The sequence below is a fragment of the Olea europaea genome, unplaced genomic scaffold (genome assembly GCF_002742605.1).
Source record: "Olea europaea var. sylvestris unplaced genomic scaffold, O_europaea_v1 scaffold722, whole genome shotgun sequence".
NCBI lineage: Eukaryota > Viridiplantae > Streptophyta > Magnoliopsida > Lamiales > Oleaceae > Olea > Olea europaea.
This window is the reverse complement of record NW_019265623.1, coordinates 338,769-349,016: the sequence shown is the minus strand read 5'-3', so window position 1 is coordinate 349,016 and position 10,248 is coordinate 338,769. Positions and strand designations below refer to the sequence as shown.

The 10,248-nt window shown below is 35.5% G+C and overlaps 1 protein-coding gene across 13 annotated transcripts in view; it reads right to left on the bottom strand.

Annotated features, from left to right (window-relative positions):
* Positions 1-10,248, bottom strand: part of LOC111390864 — a 45,481-nt gene that overhangs the window by 32,834 nt on the left and 2,399 nt on the right. For 3 of the 13 annotated variants that reach the window (XR_002701993.1, XR_002701992.1, XR_002701997.1), the window contains 4 exons: positions 2,556-2,680; positions 2,050-2,099; positions 1,183-1,952; positions 179-335 (listed from right to left, as the gene is read on the bottom strand). The exons of 1 other annotated variant lie outside the window; for it this stretch is intronic. The gene's annotated coding sequence lies outside the window, so the exon portion shown is untranslated. The remainder of the gene's footprint in view (positions 1-178; positions 336-1,182; positions 1,953-2,049; positions 2,100-2,555; positions 2,681-10,248) is intronic. 9 more of the 13 variants (XR_002701996.1, XR_002701995.1, XR_002702000.1 and 6 more) reach the window with 9 other exon arrangements.

Below are 10,248 nucleotides of genomic sequence, written 5' to 3'. Positions count from 1 at the left end.
CAATTCTCACAAAAGAGATAGCAAACAGATAAAAAGAAGAAATCTATGCACAGCAAAACGTATTATGCATCTATCTTGTGTGTGAGAATATAGATCTCTAAGTGGTTAAGTTGATGACATCATGTATGTCAAATTTCCACAAAAAAGAAAAAAATAATAATAAATAAGGCAAATTTACTTGGAAGCTAATAGAAAAAGAGAGTGTGAGACTGAACAGAAATCATCGTGGAGGTGTAACAATTTTACGAGAACTCATATCCCCAGAGCATCTGGTTACTTTTTCTATTTCTGCTCTGCCTCCAGAACTCTAGAGTCCCCACAGACACAAGCAATTCCTACAATCAGCAAATATGAATCACGTAAATATTTATAGGCATATGTAATCAAGCACATAACATGCACAAGCTTTAATATACTCGCCACGGAGTCTGCGAACATGTTTAGTTGAAACTTGGAATTATAATGATATATTAGGTCTTACGACTGAAAGTGGACTTAACTGGGGTCTAATTAGGTTTTTTTTTTTTTTTTTTCAAAATCATTTCGTCAATCGAACTGATTTTATTTTTTTATCTGTTTAGCTCACTTTTAAGCTTATGCAACTAAGTTCCAGTATGCTTCACGGTTCATAAAGTTTGTTGAGATGGAATTATATGTTATAATACTAATTCTGAATTTCCGATTGATGATGTCTACAGTAACAAAAATATTTGAAGAACTTGCCAAAGGTACTGACAGAAACCAATCACAACACATAACCTCAATGTGTCCACAGCCAAGAAATGTCAAAGGATTATCAACAGGAAAAAAGTGTTGCAGCAAAGGCCAGATACACACACCTAAAAACAAAATTGATTATAAGCATTCAGATCTTAATTCTATCATTGCACGCTTATTCAAACTCCTCTTCCCATAAGTACATCAACTCTAAAACAAATCCACCTCAACTCCACTTTCACTTTTCTAAGAGAGAAAAAAATCCAAATATTTATCATTCAATTAACGTCGTCAAACAATTTATTCTCACAGTATAAAGTAGATACATTATAAATTTAAAAATAAGAGCATTATTGTGCTAAATAGCTAATCAACACAAGATCACATACGATATTATCCTTTCAAATTGTTATTATAAGTCCAAAATTCCAACCACCCGATTAAAGTTTCAAAGTAAGGGTAAACCTTGCCATTCTCTTGGACAGAACCTTCATCCCCAGTAACTTAAAGTAATTAAATCTCCTTCCTAGGAATTTTCATAGAAATTGTAAAACGAAATGCATTAAATCAATAACCTTCTGAACAGCATAAAATCAGTAACTGACAAATGGAATCCGAATTCTCAAACTATCCAATTTTTTCTTTTCCTATTTTAACCTTTTTTTTTTTGGTTAACGTAACAATTTACTCCATGTGCTTCATATTACACAAAAGTGTACCAACTGATAACCTCTACTAAACCAAGGTAGAAAAAGAATGAATTCAGCAGAAGCCAATGTAATAATGAGTACCAAAAGCACCAATAAGATTCAAGCCGCCCACATTCAGTTTGCAACTGATGCAGCCACAAGATATGAATTATTACAACTTAGAGCTAGACTCCTGTTGCCACAATAACTCACTTGAGTGGCAGTGAAAATAGAAAATTGATCAGTTATTAGTAGGGTGAAAAAAAGTCCAATGTTACCTCAAAATAAGGAAACCTTGGTGAAAGTAGTACTCAGATGTATGGAATCCTATCGAACTGATTAATATTGAGTTACTGGGAATTTATTCAAAATTTTCAACTTTGGAAGTAATAAATGTCGCTTGAATTCTTACACATCTTCAAATTGATTTCCCTACCTGGGACAAACCTTCTTGAGGCCTATTTGCATAGTCATACCTGATTTTGCAATCATAATATTCCTGCTACTGTTACTTCTACTGTACTTTAGCTTCAGCACACCTCTTCTCTGAAATATATACAATGTAAGAGCTTATATTTTTCCCATAGGATATGAATGAAGAAAAACTAATAAAAAATTCAATTGATCAAAACAAAGTACAAACCAAGATCATATTCTTGCTTGAATGAACTCTTTGCCATTCCAAGCTCCCAACTGCATTACTCCTCAAAGCAAAAAGTTACATTCTTGAATTATTATTTTTTTTAATAGAACGAAAAAACTATCATATCATTAACATCAGTATAAAAATCCTTCTTGGCTATATATTAATTAACAAATAAAATTATCATTTATTTCCACTAAATATCTTGTAAAAATCATATCTACATATTAATAAAACACAAAAACCAACAAATTTGACAAAAAAAATAAAATAAATCTGGGCTCTATAAGTTTCATCAATGGAATAATAAATTAATTCACAGTCACATGAAAATTCCATCAACATATTAGCAAAATCGAAACCCAGAAACAATATAAAGAAAGCATCTAGATGCAAAGAAGAAGAGTTCAATAGATGGAGGGCACCATACCTGTTTAAAGGCTCGATTCATTGGAGACGAAAATAAAATTCTTCATGTGTACGTGTGTATAAGGAAACGGGATTACCTTTATTTATTGGAATTCAACCAGGCAGCCGACAAAGCAAATGAATTGGAAAGCCACGAAGGAGTTGGTTGAGATATCAGCAGTACAATCAGCAATTGAAGGAAGCTTGAACAATTGGCAGCCACCTTGCAATAACAGAATGAGAACTTTCTGTTGTGAGAATGTGCGTGTAAATTATTCCTTCTAGAATAGCCTATTGTGTGTATATATACTCTGATGCTCTGTACAGTTTAAGCAAGCAGAAATTCAATACAATTCTTTGCTTCTTTTTGCTTCAATCATTCATTTCCTCTATTTTCAATTGATTTCTAAAATGGTATCAGAGCCAGCCTTGGAGGATTCAAGTGCCGGAGATACAAATACAAATCAAAATCCAAATGATGCTCAATCTGGAAACACGTCAAATACTACAAATCTTGATCCCACTCAACCTAACAGCCCATATTTCATTGGAAGCAATGACAATACTGGAGCCCTACTTGTTACTCATACCTTGGATGCTAACAATTATCATTCATGGGCACGATCAATGAAAAGAGCATTGCGAATTAAAAATAAACTGGGATTCATTGATGGAAGCTTAAGTGAACCAGCAAATCCAAACGACCCACTCATGGAACACTGGTTCCGTTGCAACGACATAGTTATAACCTGGATGCCTAACACAATGGCAATAGACATCAAATGCAGCACCACATATGCTGAGATGGCACATCAACTATGAACTGAACTGGAGCAACGTTTTGCCCAGCAAAATGCACCTCGAATCTTCGAAATCAAACAAGCCATAACCATGTTACTACAAAACCAAGATCCTGTAAGCATTTATTTCTCCAAATTCAAGACACTTATAGATGAAATCATGAACTATGAAGCTGTGCCTAATTGTGATTGTGGGGGTTTAAGGATAGTTATTCAAAACCAACAAAGGGATCTGGTAATGAAATTTTTTATGGGCTTAAATAATTCTTATAAGGAAATTAAGGCACAAATCCTGTTGATTAAACCATTTCCCAACTTGAATGAAGTCTACTCAATAATACAGTAGGAAGAAAAAAGAAGGGAGATATCAACTGAAGGATCCTTACATGAATCTATGGCTCTTTTGGCAAGGGAAAATTTCAAAGAAAAGGGAAGACAAAATACTTATGCACATAAGAAAGACAGATATTACTGCACATTTTGTAATTGCAGGACACTCAATTGATAGATGCTTCGAGGCAAACCCAGACAAACCATTTTGTACCCACTGTCAGATTCCAGGTCATCAAATGCTTCAAACTCCGTGGCTATCCCCCAGGTCACAAACTCAGTGGAAAAGAGAAGGCATCAGTAAGCAGCTGCATTTTTATCTCCTGCACAAGAGGCTGGAAACAGCAAATCTCAAATAGATGCTTCAAGGCAAACCCAGACAAACCATTTTGTACCCACTGTCAGATTCCAGGTCATCAAATGCTTCAAACTCCGTGGCTATCCCCCAGGTCACAAACTCAGTGGAAAAGAGAAGGCATCAGTAAGCAGCTGCATTTTTATCTCCTGCACAAGAGGCTGGAAACAGCAAATCTCAAGTGTTCTTAAGTCAAGAACAAATTTCACAGCTCATGGCTCTTCTAAAACCTGTCACTAACCCTCAGAACAAAAATCCCTCAGCCAATAATGCTCAAAGTGTCATTAGCTCCACCTCCACAGATAAGAATATAAACTAACTATCTGGTATGTCTCTATGTATGTCTGTTATAAAACTAAAGTATCCTGATAAGTTAGATGTCCCTTGGATACTTGAAACAGGAGCAACAGATCATGTGGTCTACTCCACTTCATTCTACTCATCAATTCGCGCTGAGGTTGCATATTCCATAGCTCTTCCAAATGGTAATGTGGTCCCTGTGACTCATATAGTAAGTGTAAAGGTCACAGATGCTTAGATACTTCAAGATGTTCTTTGTGTACCAAGCTTTTCATTCAATCTCATTTCTGCTAAGAAACTAACACAAATGCTCAAATGTTGTCTAATTTTCTTTTCTCGTTGCTATTACGTCTAGGACCTTTCAGCTTGAAAGACGTTTGGCATGGGTGAATTAAAGGAAGGGCTATATCACATGATCACCAAAGATGTTCCCTCTTCAGCACTATTAGATTACTTGAACAAATTGCATACTCAGACCCAAATTCCTGTCTTTGCTTCAGCCACCTCTAATATTCAAGATTTTGATGTTAAGCATTACAGATTAGGACATACCTCTTACTTTATTCTTAGTGTTGATGGTGATGTTCAATTCTCAAAATCATCTAATAATAAATTTTGTTCTATATGCCCTTTGTCTAAATTGCACAAATTACCCTTTCACACAAGCACCCACAAAACTCGCAAATGTTTCGAATTATTATATTGTGACATCTGGGGTCCCTGCAGTGAGGTTGGTAGTGATGGTTCCAAGTATTTCTTAACCATTGTGGATGATTTTAGTAGATGCACGTGGGCCTATTCCTGAAGACTAAAATCAGATGCTACCAATGCCCTCCATAACTTATGTGCTATGGTTGAAACACAATTTGAAACAAAAGTTGAGATTATTAGAATGGATAATGATGGAGAGTTCACAATGAGAGAATTTTATCTCCAAAAGGGCATTATGCATCAAAGAACCTGTGTTGAGACACCCCAACAAAATGTTATCGTAGAAAGGAAGCATCAACACATCCTTAATACGGCCAGGGCCTTAAAGTTCCAAAGTCGAATCCCATTAAAGTATTGGAACCATTGCATCCTAACTGCAATGTATCTCATCAATAGAAACCCTCCATCCACATTGAGAGATAAAAGTCCTTACCAAATTTTATTCCACAAAAGGCCATCTTACAATCACCTCAAAGTCTTTGGCTGTCTAGCCTATGCCACTACCATCGTCAATGGGAGATAAATTTTATCCTAGAGCCCAAAAATGTGTGTTCATAGGCTATCATTTTGAAGTCAAAGGATATACCTTGCTGGATCTTGAGACTAAAAGAATCTTCATATCTAGGAACGTAGTTTTTTATGAAAACCTTTTTCCCTTTAAGGATGATTCTGTAAGATCAAATCATAACAACATCAGTTTTACCCAAGATCCTATAGCTTACAAAGAAACAGTCAATGCAACTTCAAACACCAGTCATAATAATGTAATGCCAGAAACAGGCTCTCAAACCATCCAACCTGAGAAAGAACTTCCACAAAAATCTAATCATGATGAGCCCCAAATTAACACTGACACGGATGCTTTCAGTCCCTCACCAAGCACAACTTCTACAACCCATTTGCCCCGCATATCAATCCGAATCAGAATAGCACCAGCACATCTTCAGGACTTCATATGCCACCAGGCTACTTCACTTCGCCCATCTCTAGCGTTGGACAAGCTAAAGGCACAGGATCTCTCCAGTTGTCAGTACCCTCTCAATGCTAGTATTTCCTATAAAAGGTTATCTGATGCACATAAAGTCATTGTTGCTCCTATCACTTCCCAGATTGAACCTAGGAACTACAAAGAAGCCAAAAATTCTCCTCAGTGGTGTGCAACCATGAAAAGTGAAATTCACTTCACCCATGGTTTGCTAACACGAAGCAATTATCTTTAACTAGATCTTTCAAAATAATTTGGAATTAAGAGAGCCAATTTTAATAAAAACAAAAAACATTCTTAAAGTCTATATTTCTTTATACATAGTAACGTACATTTGAAATGAAAATGACCTCGAAGCTTTGATGACTTGTAGGGATGTCAATTTGAGCCCCACAATTAGTGCGGGGATGAAGAGGAGTCAAAATTTGTTTAGAAACACTTTAGTCCAACTTTTTTGTGTCCACACCTATTAGCTCAATTCCCATATTATACTAAAAAAGAAGTAAAATATATATAATCGGGGTAGTAAACAATGTCATTGTCCTTTTATGTTGCCTTCCCTACCCACTTGGTTAATTTTCTGAAGATATTCGTTATTGTTCATTTTTGGGTCCTTGCCTTGTGTTTAAGTTGCCCATATTTTTGCTGACTCCTGTTTATGAAACTAGAATCAAATGCTATGTATGACAATTCAAATCCAAATTATATTCTATCCTTTGTGCACACAAATGAAATGGAGATAGTTAGATGTCACTTTCATAGAAAATTACTAAGCAGATGTCACTTTTAAACTAGCTGGTCAGCATAATCCTTTTTGTTCTTCCATATACTCTTTCTATTGCTACTACCACCTACAACCCCACCATCGGATGACCTCCGTTGTAATTCATCTAAAATGGAAATATAACACTCGTATATACTTCTTTTCTACTGCATCTTGATTTTTCTATAATGTCTCTACACATGACCCTTTCAAATTCCTTCATTTTTTCACTTTCCTTTATGGACATTACAAGAAATCTATCTACCAAACATCAGTAATGTTAGGAGTCGAGTAAAATTCTTCAGTCAATATTGAGGGGAAAAAAATACTTGCTCTGGATGCAACAAATGTGGCCGAAAAAACATGCCATATATTTATGTTCTTGATCGTAGCGGAATATTTGAAATATAGTCATCCTAATTTTCTATAGATTTTTGTAATCAAACTTGCACTCTGAACATTTACTGAATCCTTCAATTTTTTCTTTGAATGCTGAAATATTTGGAGCTATGCCTTGCAATCCAGAAAATACCATCTTTTCAGCATCTTCCCATGCCTTAGAAAGTACTCTATCAGCAGAATATCATGCGGTTTATCACTGAATATGGAAAATTCAATCCTTCTTAGGTGTTCTACCAAACATGATGGCACAGTGTCTGGTGAACGATATAGAGTTATATTCCCTACTAGAGTAGATGCCCGAGTGCCTAAGTAAGCATACTGGTTGAAGAAAAAATTAGTGTTAAAAAATTTATCATTTGCTTGCTAATCTAGAAAACAATTATAGCTCACCGAATGATGATCGGCTCTTTAAGTTGAGAAGCACTTCCAAGGATGCCCCGAACTATTCCGGAATCAGCAACCACCAACTCCTAAGTCGTCACATATTCTGACACGGAATTCAATGGATTTGGGTACGTAGCTTTCGTGAAAATAAAAGAGAGTGAGAAAAGTATACTAACATAACTAATTCTATTATTAGAATATGAGTTTTCAGCGTTAGATTTTACCAGTATAGCATCTTCTGACAAAGAGACTTCACACCGCTAAAGTTGTTGGTAAAATTGCACACTGCCTCCCGATTTTGCGCATTCTCTACAATAAGAATTTGCACTCTGGCAAGAAACTTAAATTTTTTCATCAAGCTGAACTCAAGCGACTTACCTAGATAATTAAAAATTAATAGTTTTGACGCATCAATAGAAAGTCTAGTGTCTGACATATCATCATAACCAAATTTGAAGGAAAAAAAAACTTTTTAAGGTTCTGCATAGTAATATAAAAAACTTTTGTGTCCCAGTGAACTAGATAAGGACAACTTTTATAGAGATTTACAACCTGTGAAGAACCGTCTCATTGAATCACTATCGACAGCACTTGAGGTGCTGAAGCTTAGAGGACATATTGTTTTTTATGTCCCCGAAGCTGTATCCTTACTTAATCTGAAGGTGTTCCACTATGTAGATTTAATCCTACTTGATGGTGATTCAATTAGACGGTTCTTCACATGCTGTAAATCACTGGAAGAGTTGTCCTCGTCTGGTTTATTGGGACACATAAAAGTTTTTGATGTTACCATGCAGAACCTTAAAAAGTGTTTTTTTTTTTTTCAAATCTGGTTATGATAATATGTCAGACACTAAACTTTCTATTGATGCGCTGAAACTAGAAATTTTTAATTACCTAGGTAAGTCGCTTGAGTTCAGCTTGATGAAAAAACTTAAGGTTCTTGCCAGAGTGCAGTAGAGAATGTGCAAGATCGGGAGGCAGTGTGCAATTTTATTGATAGCTTCAATGGTGTGAAGTCTCTTTGTCAGAAGATGCTATACTGTAAAATTTAACGCTGAGAACTCATATTCTAATAATAGAATTAGTTATGTTACTATACTTTTCTCATTCACTTTTATTTTCACGAAGGCTACATACCCAAGTCCATTGAATTCCATGTTAGAATATATGATGATTTTGGAGTTGGTGGTTGCTGATTCTAGAATAGTTCGGGGCATCCTTGGAAGTGCTTCCCAACTTAAAGAGTCGATCATTCATTCGGTGAGCTATAATTGTTTTCTAGATTAGCAAGCAAATGATAAATTTTTTAACACGAATTTTTTCTTCAACGGTATGCTTACTTAGGCACTCGGGCATCTACTCTAGTAGGGAATGTAGCTCTATATCGTTCACTAGACACTGTGCCATCATGTTTGGTAGAACACCTTAGGAGGATTGAATTTTCCATATTCAGTGATAAACTGCATGATATTCTGCTGATAGAGTACTTTCTAAGGCATGGGAAGATGCTGAAAAGATGGTATTTTCTGGACTGCAAGGCATAGCTCCAAATATTCCAGCATTCAAAGAAAAAATTGAAGGATTCAGTAAATGTTCAGAGTGCAAGTTTGATTACAAAAATTTATAGGAAATTAGGATGACTACATTTCAAATATTCCGCTACGATTAAGAACATAAATATATGGCATGTTTTTTCGGCCACATTTGTTGCATTCAGAGCAAGTATTTTTTTCCCCTCAATATTGACTGAAGAATTCTACGCGACTCCTAGCATTACTGATGTTTGGTAGATAGATTTCTTGTAATGTTCATAAAGGAAAGTGAAAAAATGAAGGAATTTGAAAAAGTCATGTGTAGAGACATTATAGAAAAATCAGGATGCGGTAGAAAAGAAGTATATACGAGTGTTATATTTCCATTTTAGATGAATTACAACGGAGGTCACCCGATGGTGGGGTTGCAGGTGGCAGTGGCAATAGAAAGAGTATATGGAAGAACAAAAAGGATTATGCTGACCAGCTAGTTTAAAAGTGACATCTGCTTTGTAATTTTCTATGAAAGTGACATCTAACTAGCTCCATTTCATTTGTGTGCACAAAGTATAGAATATAATTTGGATTTGACTAGTCATACATAGCATTTGATTCTGGTCTCATAAACAGGAGTCAACAAAAATATGGACAACTTAAACACAAGGTAAGGACGCACAAAAGAACAATAACGCATATCTTCAGAAAATTAACCAAGTGGGTAGGGAAGGGCCGGAAGGCAACAGGACTGGACATCTACATTGTTTAGTACCCCGATTATATATATTTTATTTAATTTTTACTTCTTTTTTAGTGTAACATGGGAATTCTTCTCAGCTTCCCCTATCTTCAAAATTTTTTCGACTGGACATGTTTAAGAAAGATAGTGATAGCAACAAGGTGGGGCGCGTTTGGCCAAAACCCGCTACTTTTTTCCCTGTTTATTGCCCCGTTTAATTTATTTATTTTTTTTTTTTTTTTTTTTTTTTTTTTTTTAAAGTTTCGAATTATGTTATTATTAGATAATAAAATACAAATTCAAAATGAGTTTTTAACGAGTGAATTGGCTAGAAATGAAATTATTTTTAATTTTTTTTTCTTCATGGAACAGGTTTAGAGTGGGGCATCCTCGCCCCGCCTTGCCCCACCCCGCCAACCCGTTCAGGGCGGGTTTATTTGCCCCATTCGGGGCGGGGCAAATTGCCATCCCTAAAGAAAGAAAAACCTGT